The following is a 27,616-nucleotide window of genomic DNA, read 5'->3' as shown; positions in this document are numbered from 1 at the left end:
TTTAACAGTGTCTTGGAAGATAGGGCCGTTTGCTGTACTCGTGCTCTCGTTGACTTGTGAAACGTCATACGTAAATTAGCTAACGTTAGTTGCGCAAGTAACGTTACTGTTGTCATCGAGCCAAGAGCTTCAAAATATTACTGTTGTTGTGGCACAAAATGTAATTTTAAGAGTTGTTTAGGCGAAAATGTATGTGTATAAAGTTCAAATCTGCGGTCGTTTAATAAAGATAACATCTGTTAAAAAAATTGCTCCAACGTTTTCGTACACGTGACCTCCGGTTAATCACCCGACGCTGTGTGCTCATGCACCCCGCCCAACGCAGCCTCACCTCGGCAAGTCATTCTGAAAATCACCGCAGCTGGCTGTGGATATTTCAGAGGCAAAACAAAATTACACGTTTTACTCAGCTTCAAGGCATCCTAGGTGTATATGACCTTCTTTTTTCTGATGAAGACATTCTGAGTTATAATACCATTTAGCCTTTTTCTTCAAAGCTTTATAAATTCTATAACACAGACTGTATTCATCTGAAAATACACCTAGAATGCTTTGAGGGTGAGTAAAACATGAGGTTATTTTGTTTCACCTCTGAAAAATCCCTTTAAATGGTGGATATTAATTCATTTTGGGTATATCTAACGGTAAATTTTTTGTCTACGAAATATAATAAATTATTTGTCCCTGGGGAAATTGTTTTGACTGAGGGCAAAGTTAAATAGTATAACTTGTATATTTTCTTACTGTGCAAACTTCTTTTACTTTATAATAAAGGATTGTGTTAATTATCACAGTAATATTTTTAATAATTCAGTTTAAATGTAAATCCACATTAAATAAAGTTTAAAATGAACCATGATTGCCCTTGTTTGCTATTCAGCTGTTTACGGTCGAATGCCGTAAACAGATTTACGGTTGAATGCTCTAATTTTACTAGCGAGTAATTAATTTACAGATCAATGGCTGTAAATTTACATTATTAAACCGTTTTTTAAAATAACAGTATTTTGCCGTTGAAATTGGCCGTATTTTTACGGTAATTTTTTACTGTGCACGCACATGCATAAAACACAACCCCACATGCACAGAGCACAAATACACACACAAACACACTGTTACTGTTTTGGGATTGCTTTTAAGGGTTACGTGATTTTGCTATAATAACCACCAATGTTGATGCTTGTAATACTGTGTTAAGATTGATTTAATTGGTTACATAATTTTGCTATAATAGCCACCATTCTTGATGTTGTTTGTTTGTAATTGTTTTTATATGGTTTTGCATTCTATTGTTAAATTTAAAACTAACTTAATGATTCAATGTTTTATTAAGTGTTTAATAAATATTTTTTGATACAGTTGAGTCCAATTATTGTTTTTGTTATCCGCAACAATGGTAGTATATTTATATGATTTTAATTTAATGTAATAAAATAAGGAAATTGTTTTACTTTAATATAAATACAATACATGTGAGCAAAAATGTTTACAAAAAAAAAAAAAAAATCAGACCTACACAAAAATAACATTGTATTTACTTATTATTCTTAAATCGATTTTGTGTAGAATAATCTAATTAGATTTACATGACTTTCTTATTTCATACAGGTAAAAAAAATAAGCAAGATTTATTCATAATATCAAATTAAATTTACTAAAAAACTGAGTAGTTTTTATTTAATTTCAGGAGTAAAAGTTACTTTACAAAAGTGAATGCAAAAACTTGCGATAAAAATTAAGTAAATCCTACAAATTGTTTTTTTCAGTGATGAGCATACAAGCGGCCAACGGAGTTGATGTTGGAGCCATAGGTTTGCGTTGCTTTACAACGGTGAGGAGTATCACGCCGAAGGGTTAGATCGATACGGATTATTACAGGTGTGTGTGAGAGGTGTGAACTGCAGTAAAGTAACCATGTTTTCTTATTTTAAGTCTGGGAACACATGCGCCGCGTTAAGCAGGGAAGTAGTGAAGAACAGAACCCTGAGTTTGAGCGTTTGCTCTTTTGCCTATGGTTGTTTTTTGTTTATGATTGTGTTTGCTTTGCATTAGTTTTATTTTGTTTATTTAACTTTGGGAGTTAAGTATATGCCAACCACCATTTTCATACCAACTTTCACGCTGCGAATTACTGAGAGCCTGGTTTGATCTCATTGCAGGGACCAGCCTGAGGAAGTCTGTTTGTCTGCGGGGATCTGTGGGTCTCATCCTATCATTGTGTGGTGGCGTGAGGTGGTCTTCATTGCATGGGTTATTTGTAGCGTGGTTAGTGTGAAGTGAATGATTGACTGCACTGATGTATTTTGTAGTGTTGTGTGCGCACATACTGGTGTGAGACCTATTGATCTGCGTTTTCATTTCTCTTCCTTCCAGGTCTGGTTCCTCCCGGGGTTTACGTGTCATTTAACTACGCTTGATCTGTACGAGTTTTAAATGCTTTTATTATAAAGTTCCCCCTGAAGTGTCTTTTAACCAAGTGTCTCTAAATTAAAGACATTTTTCATACTGATCGTAATTGTCATTGTTATAAGGTTGGTAATTAAAACGATTAAGTCACGCCTCTGTTGTCATTTCCACCACCAAGCTGTCGAACCTGTGTCCTATTAAGAGTATCTAATTTATATGTCCGTGGACGATTGACGGCCGGTGGCGTAATCTTGGCTCGGTTACATTACGAATAAAAAATTGGCTTGGCGCAATGTCAACAAAAAGTGCTCATACCACATTTGTGTTACAGAAAATTATTTTTCAATGTGTATGCTACGAACGTTACTAAAACCCCAAAATAACCATAGCAGGTTTGGTATTCTGGAAACGCCTTATCCATTATGATCAATTTGATACGTGTTAGTAACCTATGACTAATACAACAGGAAGGACACGAAGTTAACCATGTTGATTCCGGCCACAATATATCTTTCGGGTAAATCGTATTTTAAATATATTTTTAAAATGTTAAAGTTTACTATTGTGTTGTTTTAATGTAATAATGTTTTCTAAATTGTTTCTCGCTTTAAGCATATGTTTCTCACTCTGTATTATCAGTTGGCAGGTTCAGAGCGCAGGGTGTTTTTCCAGTGCTGCTAGTACTTGGTGTGTCAACATTTATAATGGTAAGTCCGTGTAAAAAGTTGAAATTTACCTGATGTAATTATTACTTTAATAGTTATTTAATAGTAACCTAAATTTTATACGTAAATGTTACAAAATATATTGTATGTATATTGTATGTATAAACTCCATGCATGATAAAGGAGAAAGACACAAAATCAGCTTTGCGCGCGGAGGTGTAGCCTACATCCTACTCAACTTAGCCTACATTGAGTATAAAAATAAATTCAACATTTAAAATAAAAGCTTGGAAGGCACCCGAGTTCCGGATCTGACTTAAATGCTGTTCGTGAGGCTCAGCACTCATAAAAATGGCAACGCATAAGAATAAAAAGCTGTTCGGAAGAAACGACGAAAGAAAACTCATACACATTGTTAATATGAAACGAGAATATGAAACGAGAATATGAAACGAGATAAAACATATATTACACAATTGTCTGTGTCTGATCTCAGGAGTAACCTACATTAGGATAGCACACGGAATGTATGGGGTCGAAAAAATATGCCAGGTATATTTTAGGACGTGGGGAATCTAAATTTGATTTGTGAATGATTCATTCAAGTCCGTTAATTTCACTGAAAATGGTTCGTCCCTGCCAGAAGTCATAAAAGGGGCCCAGGTAGAATCTTTTAATAGGAAAATGACCTGAAAACAAAGACCAAAATAAAAACAAAAATGAGTCACAGAGTGAGAAACCCAAGATCATTGCCACTTTCCAGATCTAAACCTTATAGAAAATGAGTGGATAGAACTGAAGAGGAGAAGCACCGACATGGAGCTGGAAATCTGAAGGGTCTGGAGCATTTCTCTATAAAGGAAGTCTCAATCTCTTGTCAGGTGTTCCCCAAACGTATTAGGCATTATGGGTGAAGACGCGTATGGCAAGCCGAATTAGCTTTTAATCATTGTCGGGATATGAATTTTTTATATCAAGAATTACATTTTTACTAGTAAAAATTATTATTCTTGATATCTATAATTGGATTTTCACTAGTACAGTTTTGCATTAATATGTAAAACGCTTTCAAGCCGATTGGACTTTTAATCATTCGCCGGATATTAATTTGCGATATCAACAATTTAATTTTTACTAGTAAGAATTATAATTCTTGATATCAAGAATATAATTTCTAATAGTAACAATTGCTTTTTTTGATATCAGTAATTACATTTTCACTAGTAAAAATGTGAATTCTTGAAATCAACAGTGACGTCATCACTCGCAGAAATGTGTATTCTTGATATCAAAAATATTATTTCAACTAGTAAAAAACGTAATTCTTGATATCTGTAATTGCATTTTTACTAGTTAAATATCACAATAGACTGCCATTCAAATTAAATTTCAGATATCAATAATTAATTTCTTACATGTTAAAAATCTTATTTCAGATATCATAAATGCAATTCTTACTAGTAAAAAACATCATTTTTGATAACAATAATTGTGTGGTTACTAGTGAATAGCCAATTTCTGATATAAATAATTACATTTTCACTAGAGAAAATATTATGGCAGGCCGAATTGTCTTAAATTGTCCCCAGCGTTACTCGTTGTACTGAATTACAACCGAATAACAACTGAATTAGAGAGCTCTCTAATCTAATCATTACTAGTAAGAATTATAATTACAGAGCTCCACAGTTGAATTTTTACTAGTAAAAACTTGTATTCGTTAGATACAAAACACTTTGCTATTTCCTGACCAAATCTTGCCTGCGGTGGAATACGTTTCAAAATAAAATTCCCGTAGGGTCTTGGTTAGGTATTTGCATGACATTAATTTACTAATACATGTATCATTATCATTTATTTGCATCCCAATTACTGAAATATTGAAATGAAGAATCAGATGTTATCAAAGTATTATATTTAATAATTAAATTAATTATTAAAATTATATTTCTGTATACTCTTGATGAAAAAACTAGCACTAGAGATATAAAATGTAATACTTTGTTAAAAAAAATTATTATAAACAAAGCATGCTGTATTACATTTTGCAATATACTATGTACAATATATTTATATATTGTATAAATATACTATAAGTACTTTTTAAATGTCAAATACTATTCATGAACAGAAGTCCAAGTGCTGAATTCTTCTTTACAGCAACTCCAGGTTTAAAATTTGGTCCCTCTGTGTCAGTTCAACGGCAGTGTTACATAAAGCTGACAAAAACAAAGTAGTAAAGAGTCATTCCTATATGCACAACATGTTGTTTAATCGCATTAGCTGCCTTCCCATAGTATAATCCTGCCGTAACAAATTGCTAAGAGCTTGAGTATGTGTTGTTGTTTTATTTATTCATTAATTTAAAACTAAATATGGAATCATATGCAGTGGCATTTGAAGATATCGGCAGGATAATTAAAAAAATGGAGAGACACAAAGATGACTTTGGGGCAGATTCAAGATTGTACATACATTTCTAATAACTGTAAATAAAAATTCCAGTAAAAAAACAGCTACTACAGCGACAACTGCAGATTTCACCATCTTCTGAAAGACAAGGACAGAGACAGAGTCAGAGAAAAAATAATGAAATAAGGAACACGTGCTCAACTCTGTTTAAAATTACAGTAGCTTAATGACCTCCCAAAATAAAATACAATTATAGTAGGAGAAGGATATATGCAGAGTTTGGTTCCAAAACGCGATAAATGCCATTAAAAAAAAAAAAGTTCCCGCCAAAATCAGTATTGTATTAGGTCGGTATTGAAAAGTCACTTTTTAATTTTATGCAAAATGCGATATCCGCCATGTTATTCTGTCATGTTTTCTCCCTTTTTTCCAAACTGCAAAATTCGCCAGTGTCACTTCTCTGCAGAATGCGATATATCCGCTCAACCAATCACAGCACACCATTCAACGCATTGTAAACAGTAATGGCGGCGCTCTGAATACGGTCGGCTCCTAGTATCCCTGATCTACTTTGTACTTTGTGTTCAACAAACAAACACAAAAATGAATAATTTTGACGGCATTGATGAACCTGTGCTGGTTTCTGTGGTGGGTTAAGGATTAGGTTTAGGTTTATTTCTTATATAGCACATTTCTGCTGCCACAAGGGCAGCCCAAAGTGCTGTACATTACATCCAAATGATCATACAAAAAAATGGACAAAAACAAACATACCAAAAAGAAAACACATAACACAAATCTCCATTCATCAAAAAACATACAAAAATACATTAAAACAATACAGATGTTACACCTCTCCTAAACATGCTTAGAGTGCCACAGTACTTTGCCAGAGCCCACTTAATCAGGATAAAGGGAAACACTAAGGAAATGCTTTGTAAAAGCAGATTTCAAAGCAGAGAGAGATGGGACAGATCGAATGGCTAACGGAAGGTTATTCCATAAACGAGGCCCCACTATTGAGAAGGCCCGGTCCCCTTTCCCGCTTAAATCTGGACGAAGGAACCTGGAGCAGTAATTTATCGGCCAATCATAGGTTTCTTACCGGTTTATAGAGGGTAATCATATCTGACAAATACACTGGTGAGAGGCCATTAAGAATTTTAAATGGATGTGGATGACCGGTAACCATTGTAATTTAGTTAAAATTGGGGTTATTCTATCACTCCTCTTCTCTCCAGTCAATAATCTGACACTGCATTTTGCACGAGCTGTAGTCTATGTACCACTGAGTGAGGCAGTCCTGAATACAAAGAATTGCAATAGTCCAGCCTGGTTGATATAAAAGCAAGGATAATCTTCTCCAAATTACTCATGAATAGCATAGGTTTTATCTTAGCTATCAACCGAATAAAGTAGAAGCTTGTTTTCACCACTGTATTAACTTGTTTCACAAAGTTCATCTCTGAGTCAATAACAACACCCATGTTTTTTGCATGAGGATGGATGTTTTGAGATAGAGACCCTAGATGACTAGAGATAAGTGGATTGGAACTTAAAGGTCCAAACACAATCACTTCGGCTTTGGACTCGTTCAAGTGGAGAAGGTTCTTAGCCATCCATGCTTTTACTTCAGTGAGGCACTGAACCAATGTAGAACATGACTTGTCCACTGGGTTTAACAGAGCATACAGTTGCGTGTCATCAGCGTAGCAGTGATAGGTAATCCCAAATTTCCTAAAAATAGTCCCCAAGGGTAGCATATATAAGGAAAACAGAATTGGACTTAGAATTGACCCTTGAGGTACCTGTTTCCCCTTCTTCACCTCCTTCTCTTGTCTTTATCTGTGGCAAAACTGTGGCCTTGCTCAATGTAGATTATAGTCATAGTAATGGGGCGGAACATGCCCAGATTTGGTCATACTGTAGGGTTGGGGCCGGAAAAAGTCCCCAGATTTCATAAACACTGCCAGACATGAAAAACACAGCTGTGCAGGGTGCTTTTCTTAATCTCATACAAATGTGTTTAAAATGAAGAGCAATACATAGTGAATAATGATCAAAAACATAAAGACATATCATGAAATTCCTCCATAGTAACAATTAGAATAGAGAGCTCTGTAATTGTAATTGTTACTAGTAAGAATCGAATTAGAGAGCTCTGTAACTGGAATTCTTACTAGTAAAAATTCATTTAGAGAGCTCTCTAATCATAATTATTGCTAATTAAAATTAAATTAGAGAGCTCTATAATTAAAATTCTTACTAGTAAGAAATGCATTAGAGAGCTCTGTAATTAAAAATGAATGGAAGTCAATGGAGATATATGACTAGTAATAATTGAATTATAGAGCTCTCTTATTGTAATTGTTACTAGTAAAAATTGAATTGTAGAGCTCTGTAATTGTAATTGTTACTAGTAAAAATTGAATTATAGAGCTCTCTAATTTAATTCTTACTAGTAAAAATGCAATTACGACGAGTAACGCTGGGGACTATTTAAGATGATTCGGCCTGCCATAAATCTCTAACAATAGTCGCAGTCATATCACCCTGTAGCCCAAGACTGGTTTCCCACTGGAGCTGAGCCTGGTCAGTACCTGGATGGGAGACCTGCTGGGAAAGATAGGTTGCTGCTGGAAGAGGTGTTAGTAAGGCTAGCAGGGTGTGCTCACCCTGTGGTCTGTCGGGGTCCTAATGCCACAGCATAGTGACAGGGACACTATACTGTCAAAAAGCACCGTCCTTCGGATGAGACATTATACCGAGGTTCTGACCTGTGGTCATTAAAAATCCCAGGATGTCCTACGAATAAGAGTAGGGGTGTAACCCCTGCATCCTGGCCAAATTCGCCCATTCGCCTCTATACATCATGGCCTCCTAATCATCCCCATATGTACTAATTGGCTTTGTAACTCTGTCTCTTCTCCACCACTAAGCTGGTGTGTGGTGGGCGTTCTGGCACAATATGGCTGCCGTTGCATCATCCAGGTGGATGCGGCACATTGGTGGTGATTGAGGAGATTCCCCCTCCCATGTAAAGCGCTTTGAGTGTCCAGAAAAGCGCTATATACATATAACGAATTATTATTACCATAGCGTTTCTTACTAGTAAAATAGAATTAGAGAGCTCTCCAATTGAATTAGAGAGCTCTGCAACTGAATTCTTACTAGTAAAAATTGAATTTGAGAGCTCTTTAATTCTGTTCTTACCAGTAAGAATTCCAATTAGAGGGCTCCTCAATTGTATTCTTACTAGTAAGATTTGAATTTGAGAGCTCTATAATTTGATTAGAGAGCTCTGCAATTCAATTATTACTAGTAAGAATTACAATTATAGAGCTCTATAATTGAACTATTACTAGTAAGAATTACAATTATAGAGCTCTATAATTGAACTATTACTAGTAACAATTACAATTAGAGAGCTCTGTAATTGTATTATTACTAGTAAGAATTGAATTAGAGAGCTCTGCAATTCAATTATTACTAGTAAGAATTCCAGTTACAGAGCTCTGTAATTGAATTCTTACTAGTAAAAATTAGAATAGAGAGCTCTATAATTGTAATTGTTACTAGTAAGAATCGAAGTAGAGAGCTCTGTAACTGGAATTCTTACTAGTAAAAGTTCATTTAGAGAGCTCTCTAATCATAATTATTGTTAGTTAAAATTAAATTAGAGAGCTCTATAATTAAAATTCTTACTAGTAAGAAATGCATTAGAGAGCTCCGTAATTAAAAATGAATAGAAATAGGGCTGATCGATTAATCGAAATCAAATCGCGATGTGAGACATTGCGATTTTCTAATCACAAGAGGCTGCGATTTGCTAATCACAAGATGCTGCGATGTGGACGAGATGTGAAAATTATGAAACGCATCTGTTCCAAGCCCGCTTTGAGACTGAGTGAGCGCACCTCCGTTATGCCCAATCAGCACTGCCCTAGCCAACTGCGTAAACACCTGTCATTCGAATAAACAAACAAACAGAAAGCGGGACAGGGAGAGAGAGAGGGATTATGGCGTCTTCAGAGTCAGATCGATCATTTTAGGCAAATAAATACTAAAGAATATTCCAATTCAGAAGACTGCACACACAGCCTGTATCACACTTAAACTGTATCAAATGTAAATTCTACCTAACTGTTTTGCTAATTTCACTTGGATGAAATGAAACCTTCAGCACATTTTCTACTTGTTTTTAAAATCCCAAATACTTAAAAACAAGTAAATCAGCCTATGTAACCTATGTACTATTTTAATAGTAATAGTATTTAACACAATAGAAAATGTTATGGATTTAAGGGTTATAATAGGAGTTGTATTTGTTTTAATGGAAACTATAATAGTGTACACTGGTATTTGGATTCTATTGATGTGATGTAATCTGGCAGCTGGGAACCAATAGAACAACCGTAATTCCTATTTGAACAGTGCCCAAAACAAACTACAAAAGGAATTTTGTAATGGTTTTAATGAAAACAATTAGAATTTCTGTAATGGGTAACTATACCCATACTGTGCTTCACACTATTGACAATATTGAGCTGAAGCTTGACTTAGAAAAATTAAATCGCAAATCAAATCGCAATCGTAATGTCTGTCAAAAAAATCACAATTAGACATTTTTCCCAAATCGCACAGCCCTAAATGGAAGTCAATGGAGATATATTACGGTATGGCAGAAGAGAGAAGAACCCAAGCGCAGGCAGGCAGTGAAGGGGTTAACAGAAAATATTTATTACAAAAACACACAAAACAAAACCCACGAGGGGGTATAAAACAGGAACTAAACTAAGAAACAAACTTGAAATAAAAGACTTCCCACGAGGGGGGCAAAATGAAAACAAGAACACTAAACCAAACTAAAGGACACGACCAAACGTCTTAAATCAAAAACACAACAGGGTAGACCACAAGACTCACGGAACAAGGACAAGGCTGGAAACAGGAACACTGGACAAGGCACGGAATCAAGACGACAGGCATGAACACGGTACATAAGAACAATCCACGAGCACAGGACAAAGAAACATGAGGGTATATATAGGAACACAAACAGGGATAACGACATGGGGCAGGTGTGGGACATTAAACACTCAGGGAAGGATAACGAGGAAACGAGATGGCGGGAACAGAGACGAGACACTGGAAAAACACATGAGAGGAAAACATAAACATCTCATGGCTTCCCACATAAAACCCAAGACTCTGTCCCGATCCCACCACACGACTAGAATTTCATAAACAAGACGGTGGGACCGTGACAGAGCCCCCCCCTTAATGACACCTCCAGGTGTCACCAAGGGGTGACAACAAGACACTGCAGACTGGACCAAAGACAAAAACCAGACAAACATGGTGAACATGACAAGGGGCAGACAGACAACAAGACTACAGGGACTGGGTGGACAACAAAAAACAAACATGGGAGGGGGGGTGGGGCAAAACAAGAGTCATAGGAGGCAGTCCAAAAGGGTTGGGGGAACAGTCCCAGTCCCCGGCTGCGCTCGAGGGCGCTGAGTCCTGGGGGACTTAGGAGGAGTCCCGGGGGGAACAGTCTTTGGCCCTGGGAGTCTCCCAGGGACCGGCTGGACAGGGCTTGACGCCGGCTGGAAGGCCGGCTGGACAGGGCTTGACGCCGGCTGGAAGGCCGGCTGGACAGGGCTTGACGCCGGCTGGAAGGCCGGCTGGACAGGGCTTGACGCCGGCTGGAAGGCCGGCTGGACAGGGCTTGACGCCGGCTGGAAGCCGGCTGGAAGGCTGGACGCCGGCTGGATCGACCGGACTGGACGCCGGCTGGATCGACCGGACTGGACGCCGGCTGGATCGACCGGACTGGACGCCGGCTGGATCCACCGGACTGGACGCGGCTGGATCACCGGACTGGACGCCGGCTGGATCACCGGACTGGACGCCGGCTGGATCACCGGACTGGACGCCGGCTGGATCACCGGACTGGACGCCGGCTGGACACCGGACTGGACGCCGGCTGGATCACCGGACTGGACGCCGGCTGGATCACCGGACTGGAACGCCGGCTGGACACGACTGGACGGACTGGACACAAGACTGACAAAAGACTGGACAAAGACTAGACACAGGCTGGACACAGGACTGGACACAGACTGGACACAAGACTGGACGCCGGCTGGATCGCCGGCTGCACCGGACTGGACTCGACACTAGACAGCACTGGACCACCGGACTGGGCACGGGTGCACCGGACTGGACGCCGGCAGCACCACCGGACTGGACGCCGGCTGCACCGGACTGGATGCCGGCTGCACCGGACTGGATGCCGGCTGCACCGGACTGGATGCCGGCTGCACCGGACTGGATGCCGGCTGCACCGGACTGGATGCCGGCTGGATCCCCGGCTGGGCAGGGTTCAGCATCTCCCTCCTCTTCCTCTTCTTCTTCGCCCGGCCCACAGGACGTGTGGCCGGCTGGAGCGAAGCGATTGGGAGCCCGATAAGCTCCGCACCGGAGGAGTCGGACGGGGAGTCCCATGACTCCCTTCGTCTACGCCGGCCTCGGATGCTCATGGATGGAAGAGGAGCTGCTGGGGAAGAGGCGGACGGTGCGGCCATGCCGATGACCCCGATCTCCATGACGCGACCCTCCGGGATCGCGGGTAGGGGAGATGGATTGGGTTGGGCTGAGACCCTGGACTCCGGGCGGTTCATGGCATATCTCACCGTGCACTCGAAGTCCAGTGGTCTCAGCATCCTCATCTCCGCCCGAGACAGAGGGTCCCTGAGGCCACCGTTGAACAGGACCGCGAGTTCCGCCTCCCCAAAAACCACCTGCTCTGTATAAACTGCCTCCTCTGCAGCCTTTAGGAAGCGGTCAACATAGTTCATAATATTGTCATCTCCCTGACGGTGGCTGCAGAGGAGGTGAGCCTGACGGGATCGTCGGGTAGACATGCTGCCTGCTGGGTTCAGTTCTGGCTCGTGGATTCTGTCATGAACGGAATGGCAGGAAGAACCCAAGCGCAGGCAGGCAGTGAAGGGGTTAACAGAAAATAATTATTTACAAAAACACACAAAACAAAACCCACGAGGGGGTATAAAACAGGAACTAAACTAAGAAACAAACTTGAAATAAAAGACTTCCCACGAGGGGGCAAAATGAAAACAAGAACTAAACTAAAGGACACGACCAAACGTCTTAAATCAAAAACACAACAGGGTAGACCACAAGACTCACGGAACAAGGACAAGGCTGGAAACAGGAACACTGGACAAGGCACGGAATCAAGACGACAGGCATGAAAACACGGTACATAAGAACAATCCACGAGCACAGGACAAAGAAACATGAGGGTATATATAGGAACACAAACGAGGGATAACGACAAGGGACAGGAGTGGGACATTAAACACTCAGGGAAACATAACGAGGAAACGAGATGGGGCAGAGACAGACACTGGAAAAACACATAGTAGCAACAACATTATGGTCTCTCCCACAAAACCCAAGGACTCTGCCCGATCCCACCACACGACTAGAATTTCATAAACAAGACGGTGGGACCGTGACAATATATGACAGTAATAATTGAATTGTAGAGCTCTCTAATTGTAATTCTGTTCTAGTGAAAATCCAATTACAGATATCAGGAATAATAGTTTTTACTAGTTGAAATTCAATTTTTGATATCAAAAATGTGATTTATGTGAGTGATGGCTTGATTGTTGATATCAAGAATTAACATTTTTACTAGTTTAAATGTAATACCTGATATCAGAAATAGCAATTGTTACTAGTAGAAATTCTATTGTTGATATCAAGAATTATAATTCTTACTAGTAAAATTGAATTGTTGATATCACAAATTGATATCCTGCGAATTATTAAAAGTCAAATCGGCTTGCAAGCGTTTTACATATCAAGGCAAAACTGTACTAGTGTAAATCCAATTACAGATATCAATAATAATAGTTTATACTAGCTGAAATTCAATTTTTGATATCAAAAATGTGATTTCTGCGAGTGATGGCTTGATTGTTGATATCAAGAATTCACATTTTTACTAGTGAAAATGTAATTACTGATATCAAAAATAGCAATTGTTACTAGTAGAAATTCCATTCTTGATATCAAGAATTATCATTTTAACTTGTCAAAATTGAATTGTTGATATCAAAAATTCATATCCTGATAATGATTAAAAGCAAATTCGGCTTGCCATATATTTCAAAAATGAAACGGATGTGACTGTAACGCGGATTTACCGGTTTGGAGTCGGATCTGGCTCGGAGTCGCTTGCTGTCTGGGATTGTTTTGCTAGAACTTTTGTGAATATAAATGTCTGAAAGCGAAAATAAACAATATATGTGCTTGAAAACACTGCACAGTAGTGATCTGTGGCCAGCGCAGATCNTATTTATAGGAACACAAACAGGGATAACGACATGGGGCAGGTGTGGGACATTAAACACTTAGGGAAGGAAACGAGGAAACGAGATGGCGGGAACAGAGACGAGACACTGGAAAACACATGAGAGGTAAACATAAACATCTCATGGCCTTCCCACATAAAACCCAAGACTCTGCCCGATCCCACCACACGACTAGAATTTCATAAACAAGACGGTGGGACCGTGACAGAGCCCCCCCCTTAATGAACACCTCCAGGTGTTCACCAAGGGGTGACTAACAAGACCTGACAGACTGGACCAAAGACAAAAACCAGACAAACATGGTGAACATAGACAAGGGGAGACAGACAACAAGACTAAGGACTGGGGTGACACAACAAAATAACAAACATGGGAGGGGGGGTGGGGCAAAACAAGAAGTTCATAGGGGGGACAAAAGGTAAGGGGGGAACAGTCCCAGTCCCCGGCTGCGCTCGAGGGCGCTGAGTCCTGGGGGACTTAGGAGGAGTCCCGGGGGAACAGTCTTTGGCCCTGGGAGTCTCCCAGGGACCGGCTGGACAGGGCTTGACGCCGGCTGGAAGGCCGGCTGGACAGGGCTTGACGCCGGCTGGAAGGCCGGCTGGACAGGGCTTGACGCCGGCTGGAAGGCCGGCTGGACAGGGCTTGACGCCGGCTGGAAGGCCGGCTGGACAGGGCTTGACGCCGGCTGGATCACCGGACTGGACGCCGGCTGGATCACCAGACTGGACGCCGGCTGGATCACCGGACTGGACGCCGCGCGGATCACCGGACTGACGCCAGCTGGTCCGGACCTGGACGCCGGCTGGACACCGGACTGACGTCCGCTGGATCACCGGACTGGACGCCGGCTGGATCACCGGACTGGACGCCGGCTGGATCACCGGACTGGACGCCGGCTGGACCACCGGACTGGACGTCCGCTGGATCACCGGACTGGACGCCGGCTGGATCACCGGACTGGACAGCGGCTGATCACCGGACTGGACACAGGACTGGACACAAGACTGGACACGACTGGACACAGGACTGGACACAAGACTAGACACAGGCTGGACACAGGACTGGACACAGGACTGGACACAGACTGGACGCCGGCTGGATCGCCGGCTGCACCGGACTGGACTCGACACTGACACGCACTGGACACCGGACTGGCGCACGGCTGCACCGACTGGACGCCGGCGCACCACCGGACTGGACGCCGGCTGCACCGGACTGGACGCCGCTGCACCGGCTGGACGCCGGCTGGACACCGGACTGGATGCCGGCTGGCCACCGGACTGGAGCCGGCTGCACCGGACTGGATGCCGGCTGCACCGGACTGGAGCCGGCGGATCCCCGGCTGGGCAGGGTTCAGCATCTCCCTCCTCTTCCTCTTCTTCTTCGCCGGCCCACAGGACGTGTGGCCGGCTGGAGCGAAGCGATTGGGAGGCCCGATAAGCTCCGCACCGGAGGAGTCGGACGGGGAGTCCCAGACTCCCTTCGTCTACGCCGGCCTCGGATGCTCATGGGTGGAAGAGGAGCTGCTGGGGGAGAGGCGGACGGTGCGGCCATGCCGATGACCCCGATCTCCATGACGCGACCTCTCCGGGATCGCGGGTAGGGGAGATGGATTGGGTTGGGCTGAGACCCTGGACTCCGGGCGGTTCATGGCATATCTCACCGTGCACTCGAAGTCCAGTGGTCTCAGCATCCTCATCTCCGCCCGGACAGAGGGTCCCTGAGGCCACCGTTGAACAGGACCGCGAGTTCCGCCTCCCCAAAAACCACCTGCTCTGTATAAACTGCCTCCTCTGCAGCCTTTAGGAAGCGGTCACATAGTTCATAATATTGTCATCTCCCTGACGGTGGCTGCAGAGGAGGTGAGCTGACGGGATCGTTCGGGTGACATGCTGCCTGCTGGGTTCAGTTCTGGCTCGTGGATTCTGTCACGAGGCGTGAAGGAGAAGAACCCAAGCGCAGGCAGGCAGTGAAGGGGTTAACAGAAAATATTTATTACAAAACACACAAAACAAAACCCACGAGGGGGTAAAAACAGGAACTAAACTAAGAAACAAACTTGAAATAAAAGACTTCCCACGAGGGGGCAAAATGAAAACAAGAAACTAACTAAACTAAAGGACACGACCAAACGTCTTAAATCAAAAACACAACAGGGTAGACCACAAGACTCACGGAACAAGGACAAGGCTGGAAACAGGAACACTGGACAAGGCACGGAATCAAGACGACAGGCATGACCATACACGGTACATAAGAACAATCCACGAGCACAGGACAAAGAAACATGAGGGTATATATAGGAACACAAACAAGGGATAACAACATGGGGCAGGTGTGGGACATTAAACACTCAGGGAAGGATAACGAGGAAACGAGATGGCGGGAACAGAGACGAGACACTGGAAAAACACATGAGAGGCATAAACATCTCATGGTCTTCCCACATAAAACCCAAGAACTCTGTCCCGATCCCACCACACGACTAGAATTTCATAAACAAGACGGTGGGACCGTGACAATATATGACTAGTAATAATTGAATTGTAGAGCTCTCTAATTGTAATTCTGTTCTAGTGAAAATCCAATTACAGATATCAGGAATAATAGTTTTTACTAGTTGAAATTCAATTTTTGATATCAAAAATGTGATTTATGTGAGTGATGGCTTGATTGTTGATATCAAGAATTAACATTTTTACTAGTTTAAATGTAATACCTGATATCAGAAATAGCAATTGTTACTAGTAGAAATTCTATTGTTGATATCAAGAATTATAATTCTTACTAGTAAAATTGAATTGTTGATATCACAAATTGATATCCTGCGAATTATTAAAAGTCAAATCGGCTTGCAAGCGTTTTACATATCAAGGCAAAACTGTACTAGTGTAAATCCAATTACAGATATCAATAATAATAGTTTATACTAGCTGAAATTCAATTTTTGATATCAAAAATGTGATTTCTGCGAGTGATGGCTTGATTGTTGATATCAAGAATTCACATTTTTACTAGTGAAAATGTAATTACTGATATCAAAAATAGCAATTGTTACTAGTAGAAATTCCATTCTTGATATCAAGAATTATCATTTTAACTTGTCAAAATTGAATTGTTGATATCAAAAATTCATATCCTGATAATGATTAAAAGCAAATTCGGCTTGCCATATATTTCAAAAATGAAACGGATGTGACTGTAACGCGGATTTACCGGTTTGGAGTCGGTTCTGGCTCGGAGTCGCTTGCTGTCTGGGATTGTTTTGCTAGAACTTTTGTGAATATAAATGTCTGAAAGCGAAAATAAACAATATATGTGCTTGAAAACACTGCACAGTAGTGATCTGTGGCCAGCGCAGATCTCCTTCGTCTCTGGCTCAGCGCCAGCTAAAGCACGAAAGCAGATTTGAATTTAGCAGTTGATCAAGTGATGCGCAAAGCGTCATCGTGATCGTACGCTCCAGGGATGAGTCCTAGACTGATAAAACAGGTGTGATTGTATGCGTTAAAGCGTTAAAAAAGCAGTTGCCTTTAATATAAAACCAGTGCAGTTGTATTTCGTGCACCTGTTACACCTATTTGCGTTCTAAACTTATAATTTATCAGTGAGCTGATGCGGGCCGGTCAGGGAGAGCCTGCGGGCCGTAGAATTTGCACATTTTACTTTTACAAGCATGGTGTTTAAACATTTATGGAGCAGCAGCTCGTTTGCATTTAAAGAGACACACAACAACAGCATGTTTTTGCTACCACTCAAAACTAGCCATTTAGGGCATGCTGTAATAGATGATCGTTGTGGTTTTTGAGCCAAAAACAAGGCTTGTATAACATCATGTAAACTCAACTTAACTTTATTTATATAGCGCTTTTTACAATTTTCATTGTTACAAAGCAGCTGTACATAAGACATATTGACTGTAAACAAAACAATTAAAGTTGCACCTGCAAAAACAAGAAAAAGTTGAAAACACTGAAGACAGACATACCCACATACAAAACACTCCACACACACAATATGCACACGTACTAACACACATAGACATAGACACACACACACGGACGCGCACGCACACACACATGTGCACAGACAAGTACGCACACAGACACACACGCACGCACGCACACACACACGCTCAGTGAGAGCACACATTTAAGATAAAGGAGAGAAGCACAGGTCAGATATAACAGACTATAAATTCCTATATGCAATATTAATTAAGTAAAACTTTAAAATTCGAAAGCAGCCCCCCCGGCCAGGCAAATAGTGCAAAAAACAGTATGCAAACGGTGGCGAGGAACCCAAAACTCTAATCGAGAAAAAAAAAAACTCAGGAGAACCCAGGCCCAACCAGGGGATTCCAGTTCCCCTCTGGCAAAAGCTGCTGCCTCTGCACAAGCTCCAGAGAGCTTGCACAACAAGGCTAAATAAAATAAATAAACTTTCTAATAAGTAAATTATAGTTTAAGATTATCATTAATAATCTAATAGCATTTGAAATTTTGTGGTGAAGACTGTCAGGTGACCGCGTCCTTCTTTATCCAGCTCTATCATCTCAGCTCTTGTCAGGTCGCCGCTTCCCATATCTCGCTCTACCATCAGGTCAGGCCATGAAGACGTGTCAGGTGACCGCGTCCTTCTTTATCCAGCTCTATCATCTCAGCTCTTGTCAGGTCCCCCTTCCCATTCTCCGCTCTACCATCAGGTCAGGCCATGAACTGCATCCTGCTCGCTGTGGTAACCTTGGAACAATGAGACAAGACTGGCTGAGAGTAGAGTACTGTTCTGTACTCTTTGATGCAACAAGTACATCAGTTGTGTTTTTGGTTCCGGTTGATCTAACTAATGCAGCCTAAACCCTCGAAGATTTATATTATGGAAGAGTAGTGTATGCAAGATTAAAAAGATGCGTCTTTAGTCTAGATTTAAACTGACAGAGTGTGTCTGCCTCCCGGACAGTGCAGGGAAGACTATTCCAAAGTTTAGGCGCTAGATAGGAAAAGGATCTACCACCTGCACTTGATTTTGAAATTCTAGGTATTACCAACTGACAGGACGCCTGAGAGCGTAATGCACGTGAAGGACTGTAATACAAAAGGAGTTCATTCAAGTACTGAGGAGCTAAACCATGAGGCTTTATAGGTAATAAGCAAGATTTTAAAGTTAACGCGATGCTTTATAGGTAACCAGTGCAAGGTTGACAGAACCGGGCTAATATGTTACAGTTACTTTTGATGTAATTAACTAAATACTTTGTGTAATATATCTGTGTGCATAGTGGAATTGACATCAAGAATTCAAAGTCTAACTTTAAAATCGTGTGTTTAATGTATAATTCTCACATTTGTAATACTTTGGTCAGTTAATAAGATACTTTATGTAGTTTAATATTATTTATTTGAATGAATAAAAGAGCTCTTTCATGCCTATCCTTGAATCACTTACTAATCAAGGTTGATTAGGATATAGAAAGTAATTAGTAATAAGTAATCTAAATACTTTTTGGAGAGAGTAATTTGTACAGTAATCTAATTACACTATTGATATGTAATTAGTAACTAGTAATTAATTACTTTTTGAGAGTAACTTACCCAACACTATGATGACATGCTCTTAAATCCAGACATGGAATTCTTCATTGATGTCATTCCTTTGAGGAAGGAGCATAATTGAGTTGAAACTACTTTTCCAGAACTTTAGATTGAAAGGTTAGATTCATATAGGCCTGTAGTTCCCTAGTTCTCTAGGGTCGAGTTGGGTTTTTTGAGCAAGCCTAAAAAACTATAGAACAGCCACTTTAATGCTATAGGACATGTCTAATGATCGTAAATGAGCAGAGATGGCAAAAGTACACACATCCTTACTTAAGTAGAAGTACAGATACTCATGTTTAAAAGTAGTCAAGTAAAAGTTGAAGTACTGACTAAACTTGTTTACTCAAGTAAAAGTATAAAGTATGGGCTCTAAAATGTACTTAAGTAAAAAGTAGCCAATACTACTACCTGTTTTAGAGTCACGCTCCTACCTCACAACTGAACTACCATTATGTAGAACACAAGCATAAAAAAGACTGATGGAATAAATCTATTTGCCACTACCTAGGTAGTGGAAAAAAACACAAATTATAATACAATTATGATGTAAGATAAGAGTGTAAAGGACAAGCGTATTGATAATAATTGTGACAGAATTCCCTTTGTCTCAAGTTCTCAACCATAATTTTAGCTATTCTTTGTGTTGCCTTCCGCCTTGGTCCGTGGCAGCTTCTTAGACTACTAGCCTATGTCTGCGATGCGTAATAGCCAGGAAATGACTGTTTGGTACTGTGATTGTCAAAACATTTTATAACAGAATTTCACTGCTTTCAATTTTAGATTAACTGTCCCTTTAAATTTTAAGCACAGACCATTCATGGACATATCATTATACAAAGGTTGTAGACACTTGGGAGATCTTGTCAAAAAGAGAAAACTGAGAAATAAAGAGATAATTAATTAGGCAAGTCAATTTACTTGGTAACCATTACTGTTTTTCTCGATTGGTTAAACACATTTCTTGAAATTATGCCTCGCTTTAAAATATTAAATGTTTAGCCTCTTACATTGTACGTTACACTCGTTCAACATTAAAACTGATGTCAGTGTTGCTAGATTAGGTGGATGATTTCCAGCCCAAAGGCTCACTAAAACCTACTCACTCCAACAAAAACCAGCCCAAAATTTTAACTTCCAAAATAATGTGATAGTATTTTATTGCAATGTCAATCAACGTTGATAAGGATCGTTTTTTATTCTTTATAATTTTAATCATGACAAGATGAAAAAATATAATAAAAATCAGGAAAATAGATCAAACAGATCAAACAAGGCAAATGCATTAAGAAAATTAGAAAATAAGACTAATAGGATATGTCCAGAAACCACTTCAAATGGCAATCAGGAAATTAGCGCATTTTTGTGCAAAAGTGCCCACTATAATTAGTTCATCGAAAGCAACGCAATGAGCAGGTATTTTTCACTCGTTCATGAACTTAACGCACACACCACGATAGCAAAAAACATGCAATTCATACATACTAATGAACAACAGCAACAATAATGCGCTTACCTTAACGAGCTGCCTTAACTTCTGACAGAACTACAGTACATCTTTCGTGAAGTATATGTTTGTAGAACATGCGAATAGCTAAATAGCTAAATTACATATTTAAAATCTGGTCCTTTCGCGCTAAAAAACCCTACCATTCACGAGTCACCACATGATGCAGAATTCACGCTCGAGATCTGAGAACAGTTACTCCGTCTTCTTTGATTTGATTGGTCACCGCTTTGCTCTGTAAACAGTAACTCCCGCCTTCTTACATTTGATTGGCTAGTGGCCACCTCACACAGCGCTTCGGCTTTTAGGCAGACCTATCATTAGGTTGAAAAAGTCACGCAATGACAAGAAATAATATTGATTGTGCATCAATACAGATTAAAACTAAAGTAACGAGCCTGGTTTGAAAATGTAAGAAGTAGAAAGTACAGGTATTTGCGTAAAAATGTAAGAAGTGAAAGTAAAAAGTCGTCAGAAAAATAAATAGTGGAGTAAAGTACTGATACCAGAAAAATCTACTTAAGTACATAACGAAGTATTCTTCTTACTTCCATCTCTGGGGATGAGTTAATAATACCAAGAAAGGATCTATAATTTCTGGGAGCATCTCTTTCAGTAGATTTGTAGGTATAGGGTCTAGATGCATGTTGTTGATTTAGATGATCTAATAATTTTAGACAGCTCATCTTGATCTACGGTATAAAATAATTGCATTTTCTCCTTAAGGGCGCTGTAGTTAGTTTGTTCAGCGGGTTTCACTTCTGATTGCATTGTTATAATTTTTTCTCTAATATCTTGGATTTTATATGTGAAGTAGTTCATAAATTCATCACTGCTATGCTGATATACAGGATCAGAAGTCACTGACGATTTATTTTTTGTTAATTTAGCCACCGTGTTAAATAAAAACCTAGGGTTGTGCTGGTTTTCTTCTATTAGTGATGAAAAGTAGGCGGATCTAGAAGTTTTTAGGGCTTTCCTGTATTTTCGAATACTATCCTTCCATGCTGTACGAAATACCTCTAATTTAGTTTTCTTAAAGTTGCGCTCCATTTTTCGGGCCGCTTTCTTTAGAGCCTGAGTGTGTTCATTATACCACGGTGTGGGGCTGCCATTTTTAATCTTCTTTAAACGTAGAGGAGCAACTGTGTCTAGCATTACCGAGAAGGTGGAATTAAAATTTTCAGTGGTAATGTCAAGATCTTCAACGTTATTTCTCATGCTAGCAATTTGAGACAATTCGGGCAGATTATCGAGAAACGCATCTTTGGTAGTTGAAGTTATTCTTCTACCATATTTGTAACAATGAGTTTTATTTGCAGCCGTAGGCCAGTGAAACAAACATAATACCAGATAATGATCCGAAATGTCTTCACTCTGCTGAAGGATTTTAACATCGTCTACATTTATACCGTAAGACAGTATTAAATCTAAAGTATGATTACGAAGGTGAGTGGGTCCTGACACATGTTGACTAAGCCCATGGAGTAAGAGTGTCTTTGAAAGCCATGTCCTAAGGCATCTGTAACGTTATCTACGTGGATGTTAAAGTCACCAACGACAAGGAGTCTATCTGCGGCCAGTACTAGTTCTGATAAGAACCCACCAAATTCTTTAATAAAATCTGTGTGGTGCCCTGGAGGCCTATATACAATAGCTAGAATCAATTTAAAAAGTGTTTTATCTTTAGTATTAGGTGTTGAAACATGAAGAACCATGACTTCAAAAGAATTATATTTAGAGTTCGACTTCTGGGAAATGCTAAGAGAGTTATTGTAAAGTGCTGCGACACCTCCCCCTCTGCCTTTTAGACGAGGCTCGTGTTTATAATAATAATCTTGGGGGACAGATTCATTTAAAGTAATATAATCATCTGGTTTAGGCCATGTTTCTGTCAAACAGAGCATGTCTATTTTATGATCTGTTATCATATCGTTAACAAAAAGTGCTTTATGGGATTAATATTTAGCAACCGAGTAACAGTGATTATCGTATTATAGTTTACGTTTATTAATTACTTCAAAGTTGCTTATTTTTGCTATCGGGGACAGACACAGTCTCTATTTTGTGATGTTTGGGAGAACGATTATTACATGTTGTACATTTTGTGTATTCTGCAACGTGAGACGGCAAGCAGACAGTTGGTTAAGCCATTCTGTCTGCTCCCTGACCTGGGCCCCAGTGAGTCAAGCTTTAGCATTAGCATTATTAAGACTTTTTGCCATATTTCTAGACAGGAGGAAGCCCCAGCCCAGGAGGGATGGAGACCATCTCGTTTCAACAGGTCAGGTCTGCCCTCAAAACTCTTCCAGTTATTTATAAAAACTATATCATTCTGCAGGCACCACTCAGACAACCAGCCATTTAGTGATGATAATCTGCTATAAATCTCATCACCACGATAAGCAGTGAGGGGGCCAGAGAATATTACAGTGTCTGACATCATGCTTGCGAGCTCACACACCTCTTTAATGTTATCTTTTGTGATCTCCGATTGACGGAGTCGAACATCATTTGTGCCGACGTGAATAACAATCTTACTGAATTTACGATTAGCCTTAGCCAGCACATTTAAATTTGACTTGATGTCAGGCGCTCTGGCGTCCCGGTAAACATTGGACTATGGTGGCTGGTGCCTCTATGTTAACGTTCGAACAATAGAATCACCGATAACTAGGGCACTTTCAGCAGGTTTCTCAGTCGGTGCGTCACTGAGCGGGGCAAACCTGTTCGAGACTGTAATGGAACGGTCGAGTGATGTTTTGTCCTGCGACTACGCCGTCTCACAGTCACGAAGTTTCCCAGCTGCGGGGGATTTTCAACCGGAACCGAGCTGTGTGCGCTAATGTTGCTCGCATCCAAAGTGTTTTCTATCGTCGTTAAACTCTTACTATCCTCAGATAAAGATTGGATGCGAGACTCTAATTCTAAGATCTTCTCTGTCAGCCTAACTATTTCCCTGCATTTATCGCATATAAACCCTCGCAGCTGACAGAGAAGGCTAAGCTAAACAATGACATGAGGTGCAAGTAACAATAATAGGAATAGAAGCCATAACTCACCGGATTTGAAGTGCAATTCCAACTTACCAAGGTTGCTCGATGAGATCGTAGTATACTCGCTTAAAAAGAGAAACAGTTAGCACACAAGACAAACCAGAGGCAAGATGATATTCCACAGTGTAAACAGAAAGCAAGCTAACACGCTATTGCTATGCTAACGGCGTTAAGTTAACTATCACTTTTGGTTTAGAATCTTCAAGTAAATAACAAGAACAGGGTTATTGAGATATCAGGATAAGTTAGCAACGACAATAATAATTAACGATAATAAAATACACTAATATTAGAGCGAAGTGTAAGTGCACTGATACAAACAAGCCGCCGGCACGATGCAGGAAACAGGAAGCCCGATGCAGGAAACAGGAAAAAAATAAACAGTGGAATAAGCCCTTAAACTGGGGAAATTATTAAACTAGGGCTGTCAATCGATTAAAATATTTAATCGTGATTAATCGCACTGATTGTATGAGTTAACTCGTGATTAATCGCAACTTAATCGCACATTTTTATCCGTTATAAATGTACCTTAAATGAATACTTTTCAAGTTTTTAATACTCTAATTACATGGGCATGGACAAATGATTGATGCTTTATGCAAATGTATATTGTTTATTATTAGTGAAACCATACTCAACATAGAGCATGAGACTAGACATGTTTCAAAGGTCATAGATGTTTTTCAAAGAACTTGTACATGTCTATTAAACACATGAAAAAAACTGGAAAAACACAGGTTCCCATTACTTCTTTCTCTGCACTGAGCTATTTACTTACACAAGCATGTTTACATTTTCGCAACTGTGATAGCTCGGTGGAGGCTGTGTGCAATGCAAGGCATATGCTCGAACGGAAGCTGCCTGGCCGCGGCAATCATGTTGCGTGCACTATCGGTGGTCAGTGGGCTAATTTTGAATTCAATATTCCACTGTCTGGCTACCTGCAGAAAGTGCTCAGCGCAAACGTCAGCATAGTGCCTCTCGTCTGTCTTCATGACGGTCAAAGCGTACGACCGTAGTTTCCAGTGTGTGTCAAAATAATGAGCCGTGACCCCCAGGTAGCTATGGTTACTGAGGGAAGTCCAGTAATCTCTGGTGAGCGCAACCAGTGTTTGTCTGTCTTATCGCCTCCTGACTTTCGCTTTCTCCTCTTTGTAAGAGTCGTGAATCTTGCTTGTAACAGTGGCTCTCGAAGGTAGTTCATATGTGTAATCGTTAGATGCGATGCGAATAATTTCAAGTAGACCCTCGTCCTCCACTACATTAACTGGCCTACATGCTGTAGCCACTCATTTAGCTATCGATGTGGTGAGTCTGTTGCTTGTGGAGTTGTCCATCCGTCTCTGCTGAAAACAATCTAGTGTGGTCTGCCGCGAGGAGGAGAGCTCTCTGCGTCAGTTGTATGCTTCGCCATCAAGTGATATTTTAAACTCTACGTGCTGCGGTGATAGCTTAATTCACATCGACAATAAATGCAGATCACTTTAGTCTTGTCGACAGAGCCATCAGACATCATTTTATACAGTATATGAATTTTACGTTCAGAAGACCTATTTATTTCTCCATTTCTGTTTGCTGCTGCATCGTTTACTTTCTCAAACTACGGCAAGGCCAAGGGTCAAACAGAAAATGCACGCTGCATTAATCGCACGTTAATAAAATTAGTGCCGTTAAAAGGAATTTGCGTTAACGTGTTATTAACGCGTTAATTTTGACAGCCCTAATTGAAATCTTTTGTTTCTTTCTTTCAGATTGTATGGCAATTGCTGGATGGTGGCCAGATGCAACAATTCCTGCCCCCCGCTCCCAGACCCTTTACATCAACAAGACACACACAAACAAGTGCATCATCCAGAATTTCAGCATTTGACATGGGAATCAGTCAGGAGGAATGGGATAGACTGCAGAAGGCTCTTGACTGGCCTAGTCCAGATCATGAAATCACTCAACTGAATCTCAGCACAAGTCCAGTCCACACAACATTCTCTATTGTGAGACTCAATGACACTTACAATGTAGGAGATAAGATCTGTGTTACTATCACAGCTAGAGATCACATCAACAACTTAAAAACATATGGAGGTGATTTTTTCCAAGCAAAGGTCTTCAATTTGAATTTAAAGGTATGTTTCTAATTACATACACACATTCTAATTACTGTTACTTTGAGTATACATTTTTTGAAATTTCATCGTATTTGCTATTAGGTCCCAATGTACACTCATGTACAGTATCATCCCAGCACATACAAAAAAGTCCCCTGCAGCCATGCCCTAAACCCAACATTTTTACTTCATTTAATCCAGCCATTTTTAACATTTTCTGCTATATTTGTCCAGTTGTTGCATTTTCCAGGTGTCATACTTGAATTAACTCCTCGTACAGTTTTAATCAGATTATCATCATATTTGTTCTCATCTAAAGGCCTTTGTGATGCCAAATGTTTTCATTGAAGGCCGTGTCTGTGGCAGACTGCCTACATTTGACATTTTGCCATAAAACAAGAAGTTGTTATAATTTAGGCATACAATGTCTAATCTGCCTCAAACCTTACGGCCCGGTTTCACAGACAAGGCTTAAGGCTAGTCTCAGACTAAAAGGAATGTGTGACCTGTCTTAACTGAATATAACTTGCCCAGAAATATCTTAAAATATATCAGTGCCATTGTTTTGTCTCAAGATGCTCACCAGTAATGTATTCTTCTGAGGCATTTTCATAAAAGCGACATAAATATCTTAATTCAAATAAGGCATAGTCCTGGTTTAAGCTAAGCCGTGTCTGTGAAACCGGGCCTATATGTTTGATAAGAGTTCTGGTGCCTGTACCATGAATGTTGCTGTACAAACTGGAAAATAATTATGCCCAAATATTAACACAAAAATGTATTTCAGCGACAGAGTAATACTAATTCTGCTGTCTACGCAAGAGAGAAGTGTTTCAGAAACACTGCTGATTGAGTTAATGCGCAAGTTAAACGACTATATAGTACACACATTTACTGTAGTATAGTAAGGTAAATATTACAAAATGTAATATGATGTTTTATGTGTGCGTGTGCCCCCACAGTGGATGAAAATATCCTGCCTTATATTAGATATCATTTAGTTTACCTTTATTAACGAGGATGAAGCACATGATGAAGAGAAACTATCTGTGCGCTCTGACAGAGTTAAAGAGGGCAATGTACTGTAGGCTTCTATTCAATATGGCACATGTGTGAATGAGAGGATTATATTTTACGTTACTGGTGTCTCATTTCACAACATTTCACAACCTTCCCCTAGAAACTGAAGTGTCTACCTCCATAGGTTAACTCAACTCAACTCAACTTTATTTATATAGCGTTTTTACAATTTTCATTGTTACAAAGCAGCTGTACATGAGACATATTGACTATAAGCAAAATAATTAAGTTGTACCTGCAAAAACAAGAAAAGGTTGAAAACACAGAAGACAGACATACCCACATACAAAACACTCCACACACACAATATGCACACGTACTAACACACATAGACATAGAGACACACACACACGGATGCGCACGCACACACACGGATGCGC

The 27,616-nt window shown here is 40.3% G+C and overlaps 1 pseudogene; it reads left to right on the top strand.

The window, feature by feature from the left end:
* Positions 1 to 2,577: 2,577 nt before the first annotated feature.
* The window catches only part of LOC130549467 (NXPE family member 3-like), a 53,628-nt pseudogene continuing 28,589 nt past the window's right edge, over positions 2,578 to 27,616 (top strand).

This window comes from Triplophysa rosa, unplaced genomic scaffold (assembly GCF_024868665.1).
Source record: "Triplophysa rosa unplaced genomic scaffold, Trosa_1v2 scaffold121_ERROPOS1305309+, whole genome shotgun sequence".
Taxonomy (NCBI): Eukaryota; Metazoa; Chordata; class Actinopteri; order Cypriniformes; family Nemacheilidae; genus Triplophysa; species Triplophysa rosa.
This window is presented reverse-complemented; position numbering and strand designations above follow the sequence as displayed.